Genomic DNA, 13,783 nt, shown 5'->3' with positions numbered 1-13,783 from the left:
AGAATTTATGTCTTTCAATGTGTATATCAGAAAACAAGACAGGTAGAAAACAAATAAATATTTATCTCAGGAAAGTATAAAAAGAACAATAAAATCTGTAAAGTAAATAGGGAAAAATAATCATAAGAGCAGAAGTTAATGAAATAGACGACAAACAGAATAGAGTATTCACAGAACAAAATATTTATTCTTTGAAAGGCAAAAATAAAGGTAAACATCTTGTAAGACTGATTATTTAAAAAAATAATATAATGTAAAGAATATAAGGGGTTGTCATTAAAGATTATACTAATATTAAGATGATAATAAGATGTTACAATCTTATGTTAATAAAATTTAAATTACAGATAAAAGCATATATTCCTTAAAAAATACTGTATCCTATCTGATAAAAGAGAAGAAAATATGATACCATTTTTGATATTCAAAACTGTATAGATTTTAAATCACTTAAATAAAAATTCTACCAGGGTTTGTCATGCATTTGAAGAGTAAAATCTTAAAAAAAAAAAAAAAAAAAAAGTAAAACTTTAAAAGTATGCTATTTGTGGGTATCACTTTTTGGGTAAAACTATGAAGAAAAGCAATCCAGGACAGTGGTTATCTTTGGGTGACAAAGGAAAATATGATTAGTGGAAAGCACAGAGGGGTTTCAAAGATATATGGTTTGTATTAACCACATATTCAATTTTTAAATTATTGCTTTAAAATTGAATATAGATGTTCTATTACATCTTGTATGTAAACTTTAAACTATTAAATGTATATATTTTTATTTCTTTTCTTCATAGAACTGGGCAATACTTAGTAAGTGATGAATAAATTCTACTCCAGAAACTAAAATTACACTATATATTAATTAATTACTAGGGTTTAGATAAAAACTTGAAACATTAAAAAAAGAGAAAGACATTATCAAATTGCTCTTTAGTAAGAGTGTATCAAATTAACCTAAACTTCCAGTTTCTATTGATCAAAATCTCCTCTAATTCTCTATATTTGCAAAATTAAAAATATATATCTACCAAATATGTGTGAAAAGTCTTAATTTTTTACCTTCATGATCACTATTCAATTTGAGCATTTTCTTAACTGCCAAGTAACTACAAAAGTAGATTTATTTTGAGCAAATTTTTCAGATATTGAATTAAATTTTTATAAAGATAAATGTTGATTATGTCATATATATTTACAAAATTGGCAAAATGTAAATAAGGATTTTGAATTTTTGGTATCTGATTACTGTATCTATTGCTGTACTGGCTATAGGATTTTTCAGATTTATTAGTAATTTTCCTGAGAATGGCATAGTTAAGATTTAGGATTATTTTTGTCTCTAATTATATATCAGAATCAACTGAAACAGAGAAGCTTCATCCTAATACTGCCCATGTAAGAACAAATATAATTGTTTTAAATAATGCTCACCTGCATTAATGAGGATGCTCCTCTTTACTCACTTCTTAGAATAAATTGCTTATTTCTTCCAGGACCACTGTCACAGACATACCCAGAAATAGTATTTTACTAACTGATTGGGCATCCCCTAGTCCAGCCAAGTTGATATATAAAACGAACATCACAGACTGACTTAGACCAATTGAATTACAAGTTACAAATTACAGTGTGCCAATTATGAGCATAAGCCTTATGATGTATCACCTATTTCCATTTGCCCTCTTGTACTTCTATTATCATCATGAAAAGAACATGCTAGCTAGCTTGTCTAAGGATGATGACACATAGACCAAATCTGGACACAATAGATAGTTTGGAGCCAAGAATGGCAAAACATAGTATAGATCAGAATTATCTGAAATAACCCTTTGATCTCTGGGAATAAATATTAATTGTAGTGAGATACTAAGTTTTTTGTTGTTGTTTATTCAGTTACTGCTGATGCTACATCTTCTTTTCCAACCCTTGTTTTTAATTTAATAGCATATATAGCAAGTATACATTTGTAAAATTACTTTCACATCCTTCTCTAAAATACACTTAAAGTGCTCTAAAGTTCTAAAACCACAATTATCAAACTATGGTTCTATTTTCTGACCTCGAGTAACCTCCTATAAGTTGTAAGCCTCAAACCACTGAATGACAAATATGATTCCAACTTATGCATAAACAATTCTGCTGTTAAAGTATTCCCATTTCCCAATGCACATTGTTCTGGATTTTTTAAGGTTTTGCTTTCTGAATTAGTCTTAATCCATTTTTCTAGTTTTTTTTTTTTTATTAGAAATTGAAAAGAGTTTAAGGCATTATTCACTAGGTTATTCCTGTAAGATTCACTTTGTGTGAGTTCTAAAATTAATATTATTTTTGTTCCTTATATTTTAATTAACTTGTTTCTAAGAAGTTTAACAATCAAATAGCAATTTAGGAAAGAATGTAAAGGATCTTTTTTTAAAAAAAAATATTTCATAGTCTCCAGAAAATGTGTAATTTATAATAGTCAGTATTCCTGAATATATTGCTAATAAGTTGCCTAAAAACAGACATTTTGATCCTAATCAAATATATTATAATAAATAAAACTACTATGGATCCTTTTTTGGTATAATACAGAAAGTAACCTACTTTCTTTTTTTTAAAGATTTTATTTATTTATTCATTAGAGACACAGAGAAGCAGAGACCTAGGCAGAGGGAGGAGCAGGCTCCCTATGGGGAGCCCAGTGTGGGGCCAGGATGACACCCTGAGCCCAAGCAGATGCTCAACCACTGAGCCACCTAGGGGCCCCCAATGTCTTCTGATACAGAAGATGGTAACTCCTTTGTTAGCATATAAATAGGTCTTTCTTTTTTTTAAGATTTTATTTATTTGTGAGAGACACAGAAAGAGTGGAGAGACATAGGCAGAGGGAGTAGCAGGCTCCCTGCAGGGAGCCCAATGTGGGACTCGATCCCAGGATCCCAGGATCACAACCTGAGCCAAAGGCAACTGCTCAACAACTGAGATACCCAGGTGCCACAGTCCTTTGGTTTTTATCTCAGGCTTTTAATTGCCTACTACTGGCCCTCAGCAATTTATTATTTTTAAGTCCTACACTAAACATACTTATTTTTATTACCATTATTTCCTTTTAATATCTCCATGTCACCTCCATGTTACATGAATGAATATGCATCTGAGACATTTCAAAATTAATTTTTAGGGATCCCTGGGTGGCGCAGCGGTTTGGCGCCTGCCTTTGGCCCAGGGCGCGATCCTGGAGACCCAGGATCGAATCCCACATCAGGCTCCCGGTGCATGGAGCCTGCTTCTCCCTCTGCCTGTGTCTCTGCCTCTCTCTCTCTCTCTGTGACTATCATAAATAAATAAAAATTAAAAAAAAAAATTAATTTTTAAGGGTTAAGTGTCAGCATAATTTAGCTGGAGACATGTTGGGTCTATAAGGAAGAAAATATACTATATCCAAAAGAACTGAAGTATACAACCAGTATGTGCCAGCAGGAATTATGAATTGGAAAATTATGCATAGCATTGAAATTTGAATGGCTGATCAAGAGACAGTGGGATGATGGAGCATAATTTTGTTTTAATTATGACAAAATATCAGGATGAATATTGTAAGGACTCCAGGAGATATTATAAACTGGCTACTAGGATTGTTTCCAAAGGGATGGCCTAAGTTGACCAGAATTAAAATTACAGAATTGTTATATGAAAAGGACCAAAAGTTGAGAAAATTGGCACTTTGTATATTGCCAAAAGACCCACTAGAGTGTTACATCCTTAGGGAGGCCCAAAGAAGACACAGTAGGATACTGGCATTAAAAGAGACACATATACCAAGAAGCAAAATAGCCCTGAAATAAACTCATGTATGTATGGCTGGTTAACTTATGACAAAGGAGCTAAGAATATACAAAGGTGTTGGGAAACTGGGAAGCCACATGGAAAATAATGAAACTAGACCACTGTCTTACAATGTACACAGAAATAAACTCAAAATGCAGTAAAGACTTGAATGTAAGGCCTAAAACCATAAGATTCTTAGAAGACATAGGCAGTAAGTTCTTGACATCAGTCTTGGTAATGATATTTTGAATCTGACAACAAAACCAAAATCAACAAAAGCAAAAGTACACAAGTGGGACTATGTCAAACTAAAGAAGTGTCTGAACAGCAAAGAAACCATCAATCAAATGAAAAAGAAACATACCAAATGTGAGAAACTATTTGAAAATTATATATCTGACAAGAGGTTAATGTCCAAAGTATATAAAGAATTCATACAACTCAATAGCAAAATCCAAACTATTCTATTTAAAAATGGAAATGTTTAAATATACATTTTTTCCAAAGATAGATGGGCCAGCAATATGTGAAAAGGTGCTTAACATGACTAATCTTCACATAAATGCAAATCAAAACCACAATGCTGTATCACTTCACATCTGTTAGAATGGCTATTATCAAAAAGGCAAGAAATAAGAAGTATCGGTAAGGATGTGGAGAAAAGAGAAAGCTAGTGCACTATTGGTGAGAATATAAATTGGTACAGCCACTTTGGAAAACAGTATGAAGATTTCACAAAGAATTAAAAATAAAACTACCATATGATCCAGAAATTTAACTTCTTGGTATTTATCTGAAGAAAATGAAACATTAATTTGAAAAGATATATGAAACACCATTTTATTGCAGTATTATTTATAACATACAAGATCTGGAAACAACCTAAGGGACCATTGATGTATCGCTGTATGAAATTTCATATATATATGAATATTATATATTCAAAAATATATTTCAACTGACTTTGAGGGCATTATGCTAAGAGAAATAAATCAGACAGGAAATATTATTCAACCTTAAAAAAAGAAAAGAATCTTGTCATTAGTGACAACATGGGTGATTTTGAGGGCATTACGCTAAGAGAAATAAATCAGACAGAGAAAGGCAAATACCATATGATCTCACTTATATGTGGAATGTAAAACAACAAAACCTAAAAAAAACAAGTTCATGGATACATAGAACAGATTTATTATTGCCAGAGTCAGAGAGTGGGGATGGAGATATAAAATTGGTGAATGTGATGAAAAGTTACACAGTTCTAGTTATAAAACAAATAAGTCATGAGTATATAATGTATATAATAGTGACTATAGTTAATACTGTATTGCATATTTGAAAATTGTTAAGATAGTAGATCCTAAAATTTCTCATCACAAAAGGAAAAAAATGTAATTATGTATGGTGACAAATGTTAAGACTTATTTTGGTGATCATTTTGTAAAATATAAAAGTATCATGTCATTATGAAGTATACCTGAAATTAATATAATGTCAATTGTACAATATAAAAAATGGCAGAATTGTTGTTACAGGCAGTCAGGAGGGACTAAAAAGATTGAGAAAATGGGCTTTCTCTATATGGCTGGGAAGACCATTAAATGGTTACATTCATCAGGATTTCCCAAAGAAGACACCATTTATGGAAGCATTTGGGACGCAGGACCGTGCTGCTGAAAGGAACATCAGCATCACTAAAATGTCAACTGGTGGCTGTCTCCTGTAGACCAGGCTGATGATAGAATGGACTACTATGAAACTTATATTTGCTCATAGAATGGAGATGAAAGCCTCCTTAAGCACTACAAGCCAAGTGGTGGTAGTTAATCATGACAAACTAGGTTAATGCAATTATTCTAATGACTGAGAAGGTAACATGAGGAAAAGGATGGGAGAACATCAAAGAATTATGGAGATGGCTATGAGAACACAGCATCAATAGAGACAAACATATGGCTATTTAGCAAGGGTAAACATCATTTTATACCAGCAGAACCAGTTGTAGATGGATGGCCAGGAAACAGACCTAAAGTCATAGGTCATATGCTTTTTCAGAAATAATATTTTGTGAGGATGAGTTTATGTTCTGATGCAGGGTATGCTTTAAATCAATGACTTTTATATGACACTCTACTCTCAATAAGGAGAATATATGACACTCAGAACCAAACCAGAGAATTAAGATGGGTCTACTTACCATTACAACATTTTAGAAACCACTGATGTCAGTACTGTTAAGACTTTACTCTTGGACTAATGAGATATAAAACCTGGAATTTACACCCTGACACTATTCTAGGAACTGAGTCAAGGAAAAAAATATTGGCTTAATTCATTAGGCAAACTTATCCTTAAAATTAATTCCTTTTACGTATGTTATTATCTATGAACAAAGACTTAACACGTATGTAACTCAGAATCACCTTAAGGAATTTGGCTTACATCACAAATTTTTATTAATAAAGTGATATAAAATGTATCATTGGTAGATAAATTTATCAGTTAGATGACAAAACAACTAATAAATATATTATATAGGGGATCCCTGGGTGGCCTAGCAGTTTAGCGCCTGCCTTTGGCCCAGGGCGCGATCCTGGGTCTCTGGATCTCTCCTGGCATGGAGCCTGCATCTCCCTCTGCCTGTGTCTCTGCCTTTCTCTCTCTCTATCATGAATAAATAATAAAATAAAATAAAATCTTTAAAATATATATATATATATTATATATTATATACATAATATATATTACATAAAATACCCAGGATAGCTTATTGAAAAAGAAAAAAGTGAGAAGCTATCTAAAACCACAGAAGTCCCCAAAGAATAAGAAATTGAAATATCTATGAGAGTGAGGATGAAAGCATTGGTTAAAGTGTGTTTTTAAGAAAAAAAAATAGAGAAGAACCCTTCCATCCTCTAAATAATTTAGAATATTTGCTATTAGATGCATTTTGGTTTTATTGTATTTATAAATACATTGTCAAATATTTTACACTATGTGTACTTTACAGAAACCCAGAGAGGCCACTTAGTTTTTTATCTGTTTCTTGCATGATTGATCACAAAATCCTTCTAACTAGCGTTTTCTAGAACAAGAAAATTTCAGAGAATTCAGGTACATCTTGCTAAAATGGATTCTTTGAATAAGGAATAAGTACATGACACTCATATTTACCACTTATCCATCTGCTTTCTAGGTTCCAAAATTATTCTCTCCTCCTATTCTTTTTATACTTACAGATTTGTCTCATTTATAATATAATTGCTTATAGGTTTAACCCATTCAAAGAGTACATAAGTTCACAGCTGGATGAACTAGCAAAAATTTAAAATAACATATATGTGATGAATTTAACAACGCCAGCACCCTAACTTCCTTCAAGTATTGCTATTTGTCTTACTATCAGTCAATTAGCGTTGCCGAGTTTTGAATATACTGTTAATGAAATCAAATTGTAAATACTTTTAACTGTCTAAGTTTGTTTGTCTTTTCAGTATTTTTTAAAATTTTATTTCAGTTTAGTAATGAGTATGCGAATTTTATGCATCCTCTAATGATTGGTTGGCTATTATCAAAGCTGTTGTCGACATTTCTGTCATATGTGCTGGTAGACATAGGTACTTTTTGTAATAGTTTGTGGACTGTCTAAGTTATAGAAAAGGCATATATGTAGTTTTATCAGGTTGTCAAACTGTTTTCCAAAGTGTTTATATTTATTTTTAACCACCACCACAACAAAATGGATATTTCTGTTGCTCCATGAATTTACCTTACACCTCATAATCAGCCTTTTTAATTTAGAGGCAATCTGGGGTATATCTAGAGGTTTCATAAGTTTACTTTCCATTTCTCCATGACTTACAAATTTTGGTACCATTTCACATTAGTAATAGTTATGTGGAAATCATCTTTCTGATGTTCTCATTCAAGTATTTGTCAGATTTTTCTTTTGGCTTGTCTTTTTTATAAATTATTATTTGCTGCAGTTTCTTATATACTCTCTATATTAGTCCTTTGCCATTTGTATGTATTAAAATATAACCTGTGGTTTCCCTTAAACTCTCCAAATAATGTCCTTGGAAGAAATGTTTGATTTTCTTACAGTCCAATTACAGGGTTTTCTCTTATAATATACTTTCTGTTCCTTGTTTAAGATATATTTGCCTATTTCCAGGGTACCTGGGTGGCTCATTCAGTTGAGTGACTCCTGATTTTGGCTCAGGTCAGGACCTCAGAGTCTTGAGATTGAGCCTTACTTTGGGCTCCATGCTCAGCAGGGAGTCTGCTCCAGATTCTCTCCCTCTCCCTCTACTCCTCACCCTACTAGCATGCACTCTCTCTAAAACAAATTTTTAAAAAACTTTAAAAAGATATTTGCCTTTTTCAATATCATGAATAAAATTTTCTTGACTCTATACATGAAGTTCTGAATATATTCTTCTAGAAGCTCTATTGTCTGCATCCACAATTACATAAAAAATACATCTGTATGTAATTCACATTTTTAAAGGTCAGTAAGATATGAGTTGGGAAAGTTTTTTCTGCTTCAATTTTGAGTTTACATATACTATTTTTGAAAGCTACATTTCGCCCTTACATTTGTTTTAAGGAAAAATGAGCATCATGTGTAGATTTTTTTCTGGACTGTTTCTATTAAAAAAACCCATATATTATTATTTGAGTGGATAATTGAGGAAGGAGATAAAGAGTAATTTTTTTTTATTTTTAAATGGGTGCCTATAAACATTAACATTAGATGAGATTTGGAATTTTTACTAATAAATTGAAATTTCAAAAGTTGGACTGAGTCAGTTCATGGAGCAACAGTAATCATTTTTAAAATATTTGTATTTATTTATATATATTTCCTTACTACCTGAGGGTAATTTTGAGTAATCGTCCCTCTTGAAATTTCATTTAAAGAGGAGGACATAAATCTGTGTGCAGACCGATGATAAATGATGACTTGGCTAGACTATGGCACCCAGTTGTTTGATAAAACATTAGTATAGATGTTGCTATCAAGGTAGTTTGTACATATAGTTAACTTTTCAATTAGTTGATTTTAAATAAAGAGATCACTCTCAATAACATGTGTAGACCTCAACCAATCAATCGAAGGTCTTAAGAGCAAAAACAAGTTTCTCAGAGAAGAAAAAATGCAGCCTCCAGACTATAACACAGAAATATTGCCTGACTTTCACCCACTGAAGACTGCAACTTCAACTCTTGCCTGAGTTTCCAGGATACCAGTCTGCCCTTCAGATTTTAGACTTGTCATCTTCCACATGAGCCAATTCCTTAAACTCTCTCAACTGTGTGTGTGTGTGTGTGTGTGTGTGTATGTGTGCATGTGTGTGACATGTTGAAACCACTCTTCAATTTACTATTTAAGTCTGAAATTGAATGGTAAGTACAGTCACCATTTGAATATTAGAATATACCATATGTATTAGTCGCCTAGGGCTGTCACAGATTTGTTATAAACTAGGTTCCATAAACAATAGAAATTTATATTTCACATTTCTGTCAGATACCTGAAATCAAGGTGTTATAAGGGTTTGTTTATACTGAGGACTGTGAGGGAAGACTATTCAAGACCTCTGTCCTTAGCTTGTATATGGCTGTGTTCCTGTTCACATGGAGTTTTCTCTGTATGTGTCTTTGACTAAATTTCCTCTTTTTATAAAGAGACCAGTCATACTAGATTAGGGCTCATTGTAATGACTTCAGTTTAACTAATCACCTTTAAAATAACCTAAATTCTAAATAACAAGGTATTCATCTCTTAGATGCTTATTCCAGGCAAGCATGAGTATAGTAAAATGTTATATTTTGGCCTTCTGGGTGTTGGACTTCAACATGTGAATTTTGATAGAACACAATTCAATGCATAATATCATGTAAAACTTGGCTGTCTACTCTGATTTAATTTTTAATATTAAGAAATAAAGTATTTGTTTCTCTATAAAGTATTAAATATGTGTCCTTTAAAAATTTTACCTTTCTCAGGTCAACCAGGAAATTAAGGAAGAATTAAAAAGATTCATGGAAACTAATGAGAATGAAGATACAACCGTTCAAAATCTTTGGGATGCAGCAAAAGCAGTCCTAAGGGGGAAATACATCGCAATACAAGCATCCATTCAAAAACTGGAAAGAACTCAAATACAAAAGCTAGCCTTACACATAAAGGAGCTAGGGAAAAAACAGCAAATAGATCCTACACCCAAGAGAAGAAGAGAGTTAATAAAGATTCGAGCAGAACTCAACGAAATCGAGACCAGAAGAACTGTGGAACAGATCAACAAAACCAGGAGTTGGTTCTTTGAAAGAATTAATAAGACAGATAAACCATTAGCCAGCCTTATTAAACAGAAGAGAGAGAAGACTTAAATTAATAAAATCATGAATGAGAAAGGAGAGTTCACTACCAACACCAAGGAAATACAAACGATTTTAAAAACATATTATGAACAGCTATACGCCAATAAATTAGGCAATCTAGAAGAAATGGACGCATTCCTGGAAAGCCACAAACTACCAAAACTGGAACAGGAAGAAATAGAAAACCTGAACAGGCCAATAACCAGGGAGGAAATTGAAGCAGTCATCAAAAACCTCCCAAGACACAAGAGTCCAGGGTCAGATGGCTTCCCAGGGGAATTCTATCAAACGTTTAAAGAAGAAACCATACCTATTCTACTAAAGCTGTTTGGAAAGATAGAAAGAGATGGAGTACTTCCAAATTAGTTCTATGAGGCCAGCATCACCTTAATTCCAAAACCAGACAAAGACCCCACCAAAAAGGAGAATTATAGACCAATATCCCTGATGAACATGGATGCAAAAATTCTCAACAAGATACTAGCCAATCGGATCCAACAATACATTAAGAAAATTATTCACCATGACCAAGTAGGATTTATCCCTGGGACACAAGGCTGGTTCAACACCCGTAAAACAATCAATGTGATTCATCATATCAGCAAGAGAAAAACCAAGAACCATATGATCCTCTCATTAGATGCAGAGAAAGCATTTGACAAAATACAGCATCCATTCCTGATCAAAACTCTTAGAGTGTAGGGATAGATGGAACATTCCTCAACATCTTAAAAGCCATCTACGAAAAGCCCACAGCAAATATCATTCTCAATGGGGAAACACTGGGAGCCTTTCCCCTAAGATCAGGAACAAGACAGGGATGTCCACTCTCACCACTGCTATTCAACATAGTACTGGAAGTCCTAGCCTCAGCAATCAGACAACAAAAAAGAAATAAAAGGCATTCAAATTGGCAAGGAAGAAGTCAAACTCTCCCTCTTCGCCGATGACATGACACTCTACATAGAAAGCCCGAAAGCCTCCACCCCAATGTTGCTAGAACTCATACAGCAATTTGGCAGCGTGGCAGGATACGAAATCAATGCTGAGAAGTCAGTGGCATTTCTATACACTAACAATGAGGTTGAAGAATGAGAGATTAAAGAGTCAATCCCATTTACAATTGCACCCAAAAAACATAAGATACCTAGGAATAAACCTAACCAAAGAGGTAAAGGATATATACCCTAAAAACTACAGAACACTTCTGAAAGAAATTGAGGAAGACACAAAGAGAAGGAAAAATATTCCATGCTCCTGGATTGACAGAATTAATATTGTGAAAATGTCAATGTTACCCAGGGCAATGTACACGTTTAATGCAATCCCTATCAAAATACCATGGACTTTCTTTAGAGAGTAAGAACAAATTATTTTAAGATTTGTGTGGAATCTTTAGAAAAGACCCCGAATAGCCAGGGGAATTTTAAAAAAGAAAACCATATCTGGGGGCATCACAATGCCAGATTTCAGGTTGTACTACAAAGCTGTGGTCATCAAGACAGTGTGGTACTGGCACAAAAACAGACACATAGATCAATGGAACAGAATAGAGAACCCAGAAGTGGACCCTGAACTTTATGGTCAACTAATATTCGATAAAGGAGGAAAGACTATCCACTGGAAGAAAGACAGTCTCTTCAATAAATGGTGCTGGGAAAATTGGACATCCACATGCAGAAGAATGAAACTGGACCACTCTCTTTCACCATACACAAAGATAAACTCAAAATGGATGAAAGATCTAAATGTGAGACAAGATTCCATCATATCCTAGAGGAGAACACAGGCAACACCCTTTTTGATCTCAGCCACAGTAACTTCTTGCAAGATATATCCACGAAGGCAAAAGAAACAAAAGCAAAAATGAACTATTGGGACTTCATCAAGATAAGAAGCTTCTGCACAGCAAAGGATACAGTCAACAAAACTAAAAGACAACCTACAGAATGGGAGAAGATATTTGCAAATGACGTATCAGATAAAGGGCTAGTTTCCAAGATCTATAAATAACTTATTAAACTCAACAGCAAAGAAACAAACGATCCAATCATGAAATGGGCAAAAGACATGAAGAGAAATCTCACAGAGGAAGACATAGACATGGCCAACATGCATATGAGAAAATGCTCTGCACCACTTGCCATCAGGGAAATACAAATCCAAACCACAATGAGATACCACCTCACACCAGTGAGAATGGGGAAAATTAACAAGGCAGGAAACCACAAATGTTGGAGAGGATGCGGAGAAAAGGGAACCCTCTTGCACTGTTGGTGGGAATGTGAACTGGTGCAGCCACTCTGGAAAACTGTGTGGAGGTTCCTCAAAGAGTTAAAAATAGACCTGCCCTACGACCCAGCAATTGCACTGTTGGGGATTTACCCCAAAGATACAGATGCAATGAAACACCGGGACACCTGCACCCCGATGTTTCTAGCAGCAATGGCCACAATAGCCAAACTGTGGAAGGAGCCTCGGTGTCCATCGAAAGATGAATGGATAAAGAAGATGTGGTCTATGTATACAATGGAATATTCCTCAGCCATTAGAAACGACAAATACCCACCATTTGCTTCAAAGTGGATGAAACTGGAGGGTATTATGCTGAGTGAAGTAAGTCAGTCAGAGAAGGACAAACATTATATGTTCTCATTCTTTTGGGGAATATAAATAATAGTGAAAGGGAATAGAAGGGAAGGGAGAAGAAATGTGTGGGAAATATCAGAAAGGGAGACAGAACATAAAGACTCCTAACTCTGGGAAATGAACTGGGGGTGGTGGAAGGGGAGGAGGGCGGGGAGTGGGGGTGAATGGGTGATGGGCACTGAGGGGGGCGCTTGACAGGATGAGCACTGGGTGTTATTCTGTATGTTGGCAAGTTGAACACCAATAAAAAATAAATTTATTATAAAAGAAAATTTTACCTTTCTCCAGATTATGATCTCCTATGCTAGACTTACTTTTTCATTAGCTTTATTTTCCTTATTCAGAAATATCTCCTCTTTCATAAAAATCTGGTTTTGTTTGGATTCTGGCAGCTAATTGCCTGTAAATCATGTCTGCCATCAGATTAAGTAATATTATTTATATTAAAAAATTAAATTTTAAGAAAATTATATTTATTTACTTGTATCCAATTCATCTTTCAGCCTTTCTACATCATATGGCATCAGAACTACTATACGGTTCATTTACACATATGATTTCCTTTCGTTTCCTTTCCTTTTTTTTTTTTTTAAGATTTTACTTATTTATTTATGAGGGACACAGAGATATAGGCAGAGGGAGAAGCAGACTCCCTGTAGGGAGCCCGATGTGGGACTCTATCTGAGGACCCCAGGATCATGCCCTGAGACTAAGACTGATGTTCAACCACTGTGCCACCCAGGTGTCCCTATGATTTTCTTTTCTAAAATCTGTTAATGGAAGAATCTACTTTGATTTTTTAAGTTTGATAATAATTATTAAATTCTTGTATCTTTGTTATTTTGTTGTATATTGTCAGTGAAGAAAAACTAAGCTATGTCCACTATGTTTATTCAGGAATAAATTAATGCTTTAGCTCTCACATGCTGGAGCAAATGTT

This window comes from Canis lupus, chromosome 31, assembly GCF_011100685.1.
Source record: "Canis lupus familiaris isolate Mischka breed German Shepherd chromosome 31, alternate assembly UU_Cfam_GSD_1.0, whole genome shotgun sequence".
NCBI lineage: Eukaryota > Metazoa > Chordata > Mammalia > Carnivora > Canidae > Canis > Canis lupus.
This window is presented reverse-complemented; position numbering follows the sequence as displayed.